A 6,497-nucleotide genomic window follows, 5' to 3' on the forward strand; every position below is an offset into this window, starting at 1 on the left:
TTGAAGAAGGTTTGGACCACAGAGAGGTTCGACTATTGGCAGGAGAGGAACACTGGTGTGGGGTGTTATTGATGGGGGTCACCCGATTTGGGGGAGTTCTCCAGGGCATGAACATAAGGGACATAAAAATGTTCTGATATATTTGGGATTTTTTAATAGTAGTTACAATTACAAACTCCAATTGAGGGAGTGCTGAGTTCCTACCTGGAGAGCTCTGTCACATTCCCCAATGGAAAAACAATAATCTCCCAAGTGGATTGGCAAAGACCAACAATGAAGGATGGTCCAATAATGAGCTCTTGATACTGATGACTATGCTTATGAGCCTGCGTACCTGAAATATGAACTAGGCCTAGAGCTGCAGGGTGTCTAAGAGTTACCTCCTCAAAGCCTCCATGTTGTTCAAATGTGGCCACTCTCTAATCCGAACTCAGCATGTAAATGCATTACCTTACCCCCAGCATGAGCATGACTCCCAGGAATGAGCCTCCCTAGTGCCGAGGGATTACTACCAATCACTAACTGGTGTTCCAATCAGAAAGAAACCTTGAATAAAAGGGTCAACACTGACCAGCAGAATATCTCAGCCTACATGTTGGATCAAGAGTTAAAAACTTTTTGACCTAGAATAAAAGTGGGAAATGGCAAAGACAAATGAGTTTAAATGTCTAAGAATCTTCCAAAAAGAGCTGGGGTCAGAGGGGTCACGCTTATGCACACCTCAGGAGGACCCCAGAGAAAGCCAAAGTAGATACAACCCTAGGTTCTGGTTCTCCTGAAAGCTATGGGGATGCACAGGGTATATGGTCATGGCAGATGGATTTGGAGTTCTGTGCCATGTCAGAGGGCCCTACTTTGGAATTTGTGCTCTGTGTGATGGAGCTGGACTCAGATGTGACCTTCCTACACATGCATCTTCTGTCACTTTTACTGAACCTGTGGTTGGTGCTAGGGATGGTGCATACTCTGAGGGTGTGAATCTCTGGACTGCCCATGTGCTTTCTGGGCCCTGAGCCTCAGCAGAGTTGCAACTCCTACTCTCTGGTTCATTGGGCTTACCCAGGTCAGCTATCAGGGAGGTGAAGATGGTGAACCACCACACCAGGGAATTAAGAATGCCAACAACTACAAGCAGAGGAATTGCATCCATCATCCATGTGGATTCTAAGCCCCCTCTTGATCTAGAGGTGGAGTGGGACATCACCATCCCAGGGTCCACAGATTGGAGGAAAAAAATATGGATTAGAGAGGACTTACTGATATTCTAGTATAAAACTATTGTGACTAGTAATAGAAGAAATTGTAGTATTCAGGTGGATAAAGTGGCCACAGTAGTTGCTGAGGGCAGGGAAAGGGTAGAAGAGATGCAATGTGGGGTCATTTTTGGGACTTGGAGTTGTCCTAAATGATATTGCAGGGTCAGATGCTAGACTTTTTATATCTTGCCATAACCCACTGAATATACTGGGGTAGAGTGTGAACTACAGAGTAAATTATTATCTATGTGAAGCAGCAGTGTTCCAAAATGTGTTTACCAAGTGCAATCAGAGTGCCACAATGATGGAAGAGGTTGTTGGTGGGAGAGAAGTGTTATGGGGGGTTGGGGTATATGGGAACCTCTTATATTTTTTAATGTAACATTTTTTGTGATGCATTTATTTTCAAAAAAATACAAATTACAAAAATAATGGGCTGAGTGGTGGGGAGTGAGGTATATAGGAAGCTCTTATGTTTTTTATGTTTTTTAATGTAACAGTCTTTGTGATCTATTAACTTTAATTTAAAAGTGTAAAATAATAATAAATAAATGAAAAAGACTTCAGCATCAAACTCCAACATTAAAAACCTCAACATCAAAATGCTCCAACTCTGTCCTTTGCCATGCCAATGCCTTACTGACATGGTCCAATTAAAGCCCTAATCATAATTTTATCATGCCTAGGTACAAACCAGTTTACAAACATAATCCAATATCTATTTTTGGAATTCATAACTGTATCAAACTGCTACAACTAGTGAAGTTGAACATTTTTTCATGTTTTTTTCACCATTTGTGATTCTTCTTTCGATAATTGTCTATTCAGGTCTTTTGCCATTTTTTAATCAGGTAGTTTGTCTTTCTAATACTGAATTTTAGCATCTCTTTGTATATCATGGATATTAATCCCTTATTGGATATGTGATTTCCAAATATTTTCTCCCATTAAGTGGATTGCTTTTTCAACCTTTGGCAAAGTTCTTTGAGGTGCAAAATTGCTTAATTTTGAGGAAGACCCATTTATCTATTTTTTCTTTTGTTGCTCATGCTTTGATTATAAGGTTTAAGAAACTGTTGCCTACCACAAAGTTTTGAAGATGTTTTCCTAAATTTTCATGTAGGAATTTATGGTTATCAGTTTTATATTTAGGTTCATGATCCATTTTGAGTTAATTTTTGTATAAGGTGTGGGATAGGGGTCTTCTTTCTTTCTTTTGATTACAGATACCCAGAATGGTCTCCCAGAACCATTTATTGAATAGACTGTTCTGACTCAGCTGGGAGGGGTTGACAGTCTTTTCAAAAATCACTTCACTGTAGATGTGAGGGTGATTTCTGTGCCCTCAGTTTGGTTTCATTGGTCAATCTCTCTGTCTCTATGCCAGTACCATGCTACTTTTACCATTGTAGGTAAGTAAAATGTTTTAAAGTTGGAAAGTGAGAATCTTCCAACTTCATTCTTCTTTTTTAAAAAGACATTTCTGTCTATTTGGGGTCCCTTATCCTTCCAAATAAATTTGATAGTTGGCTTTTCCATTTCTGTTAACAAGTCTGTTAGTATTTTTATTGGGATTGCCTTGAATCTGTAAATATGTTTGGGTAGAATTAACATCTTAATATTTAGTCTTCCAGTCCATGAACATGGAATCTCCATTTAAGTTTTCTTCAGTAACTTTAAGTGATGTTTTGTAATTTTCTGAATATATGTCCTTTATGTCCTCAGTTAAGTTTACTCTTAAATATTTGTTCTTTTAGTTGCTGTTGTAAACAGAAACTTTTTTCTGATTTTCTTGTTTGCTCATCAGTGTTGTATAGAAATTCTATTATTTTTTGCATAGTAATATTGTATCCCACAACTTTGCTGAACTCATCTATTAGTTCTAGTCACTTTTTTATGGACTTTTAAGGGTTTTCTAAATATAGGATCATATCATTAGTGAATAGGGAGAGTTTAACTTCTTTTTCTATTTGGGATTCTTTAATTTCTTTATCTAGCCTAATTGCTTTAGCTAGAGCTTCTAGCACAATATTGACTAACAGTTGTGACACTGGGCATCCTTGTCTTGCTCCTGGTCAGTGAGAAAGCTTTCAGTCTTCCATCATTGAGTACAATGCTAGCTGTAGCCTTTTTATATATGTACTTTACCATATTGAAAATGCTTCCTTCTATTCTTAACTTGTGGAATATTTTTATCAAAAAGGATGTTGTATTTTGTCTAATGCCTTTTATGTATCAATTCAGATTGTCATGTGATTTTTCTTCAATTTTATCATTGTTATTTATTATATTAACTGATTTTCTTGTGTTGAACCACCCTTGTATACCTTGGATAAAACCTACTTGATCAGGGTGTATAATTATTTTAATGTGCCTTTGGATTCTGTTTGCAAGTATTTTGCATCTATATTCATTAAAGATATTGGTCTGTAAATTTCTTTGCTTGTAGTATCTTTATCTGGTTTTGGTATTAGAGTGATGTGGAATTCATAGAACAACTTTGGTAGTATTCTTTCCTGTTCAACATTTTGGAAGAGCTTATGAAAGATTGGTTTTAGATTGAATGATTGGTAGAATTCTCCTATGAAGCCATCCAGTCCCAACTTTGGGAGGTTTTTGATATCTGTTTCAGTCTCTTCACTTGTGACTTGCTGAGGTACTTTATTTCTTCTAGGGTCATTGTAGGTTGTGTGTTTCTAGGAATTTTTCCATCTCACCTACATTATCTAGTTTTTTGGTGTAGTTATTCATAGTATCTTCTTGTGATCTCTTATTTCTACAGTATCAGTGCAGCCAGGTTTCTCTTTTAAAAATGTAATTCTAGGAATGTTAATTATCTGTTTAAACCCATTCAGTGACTTCCACTGTCTTTATAAGCATATCCAAAATACTTAAAATAACATATAAAGACCCCATGTAACCTTGGGAGCCATTTCTTACTCCTCAGACTTCAGTTTTCTTTTCCACCTCTTATATCCCCTTCTTTTTTGTACCTCAAGTTTATTACATTTTCTCATACCCCAGTAGAACTGCATGTGCTATTGTCTCAGTTGGTAATTTTCTCTTTTGCTGCCTTGGCGATTTATATTTAGGTCACAATTTTAACATCATCTTTTCACCAGAGAGGCATTTTCTGTCTCTTAGATATTAACTCACCTTATAGTTTGCACCCTAAACCGCACTTATTATAATGTATATCTGTCTCTCAAATAGTCTCTCTTAAGACTTCCTATTTTATTAGGAATCTTGAAGAATGCTTCATGGTAATAATATCATGTAGACAATTCAAATGCTTTTTCTTCTCATCTGCCAGTAGTGCATTTTATCATTGAATACAATTTTGATGATGCTACCAACCACAAAACTAATAAAAATCTTACATACCCTTTAACTCATTTACTTATTTGGTGTTGATAACTGAAAAATAATTATTATATTCATGTTGAGTGCCTGATCTGTGAGACATAGTAATGATCAAGATAGACAGCTCATCTCTTCAGGAAGCCCATATTTTAATGGGAGGTCTAACAGTTAAATAGTTATGATAAATGGATATATCTACCTTGTGAGGGAAATGCAAGAGTCTCTAGGGCTGCATGGAAGAAAGGAGTGGGGGTGATCTAGAGGATTAGAGTTTTAGTCATTGAGACATTGTTAGAGTCATACATACCTCAGTTTGGATACTTGATCCGACATTAGCTCCCTTTCTGACCTTGGAAAAGCTACTTAACCTTAAGCTTCAGTCTCATCACCTGTAAAATAGATATCTTAATATCTTCCTCATGGCATTGTTGTGAAAATAAAATGGGATTATGCATGCAAAGCATGTATTACATGTTTGACATGTGAAAGTGAGCAATAATTGTTGCTTAAGTTATTTTCTTGAATCTTGAGTCATGATAAAAACATCACAAATATTTCCATATATGATTATTTTAAAGGCTTCATATGTTGTTTAATGAGTTGACTAGCATTTGTATGTTTCTTCTTTTTTGTATTATAAACAATGCTATGATAAACAATCTTGTATAGGATATCAGCAAAATGGTGGATTAAGAGCCTCTGAAAATTTACCCCACCATAAAAGCTAAAAAAAGCCCAGCAAAAGTTGTCAAGTCAACATTTTTAGAATTCTGGAAGTTAACCAAAGACTTTCAATGAATTTTAAAATGATATGTGTTCTGTGGAAGACATCTTTGACACTGAGGGGGAAAGTAGGATCCTAGAAAAACTGCTGCTTGTATTGGAATGGGTAGTTTTAGTGGTAAATAACACAAATCAACCCCAAAGCAGTGTAATTATTGGATCACATTGATTAAATGTCAAAAGGTACTGATAACTGAAGTTGTGACTTGATCTAGTTCCTCAGGAATGTTGTAAGGATCTATCTACTTCTCTCTGATGCTTACATCTATATTGGTTTCTTTCTAAGGCAGGAAGTACCCAACACCATCGGTTCTAAGAGTATCAATTTCCAGTTTAGCAACAAAAAAAATTGGAGAGTCTATTTCTCTTTGATCAAATTCCCCTGTGCTCTTGCTCACTTTTATGGTTTTGTTTCTATTTGTATCCCTGCTGCAGTTACACATACTTTGACCAGTCACACTTGGAAGGTATCACCATCCTGGAGCCACATGTGGAATAAACTGACTTAAGCCATGTCAATTTAGAGTTGGAGGGGGTGCTCCCAAAAGATGAATATAGGGCAATACAAAAAGGGAAAACCAAAAGACAAAAAAAAAAAAGCCAAGAAATGATGATGCATACTTTATAATAATAAAGGATGTAATCCATAATGAATATTTAATTGAATATTCCAAATAACACAATATGCATGTAGTAATAAAAATAAATATGTAATAAAAATAAAGATAAAAAGTATAATAGAAAAGAAAACTCACTAATTATAGAACCCTTAAATAAACCCAAGAGTATAATAGGGAATTACTGGAAGCATTTATTTTAAAATCAGAAACAACACATCCTTGTCGTATATTATGAGGAGGCACTAATTAATATAGATAACACAAATAAAAATGATATCTTGTTGGAAAAAAATTAAAGGGCTTAATAACTAAAGCCAAGATAATTCTCTTATGTTAAACAATACTGAGACCAAGCCAAAGTAGTGTAAATGGATGCTCCATGAATACTTGCTCTTGGAAATTAAAACTGTGAAAGATCTAAATGGCTTAAGAATCAAGACAAAGAGCTTGCCCGTCAAGACTCTCTTCAAGAAAG

This window comes from Dasypus novemcinctus, chromosome 17 (genome assembly GCF_030445035.2).
Source record: "Dasypus novemcinctus isolate mDasNov1 chromosome 17, mDasNov1.1.hap2, whole genome shotgun sequence".
Lineage (NCBI taxonomy): Eukaryota > Metazoa > Chordata > Mammalia > Cingulata > Dasypodidae > Dasypus > Dasypus novemcinctus.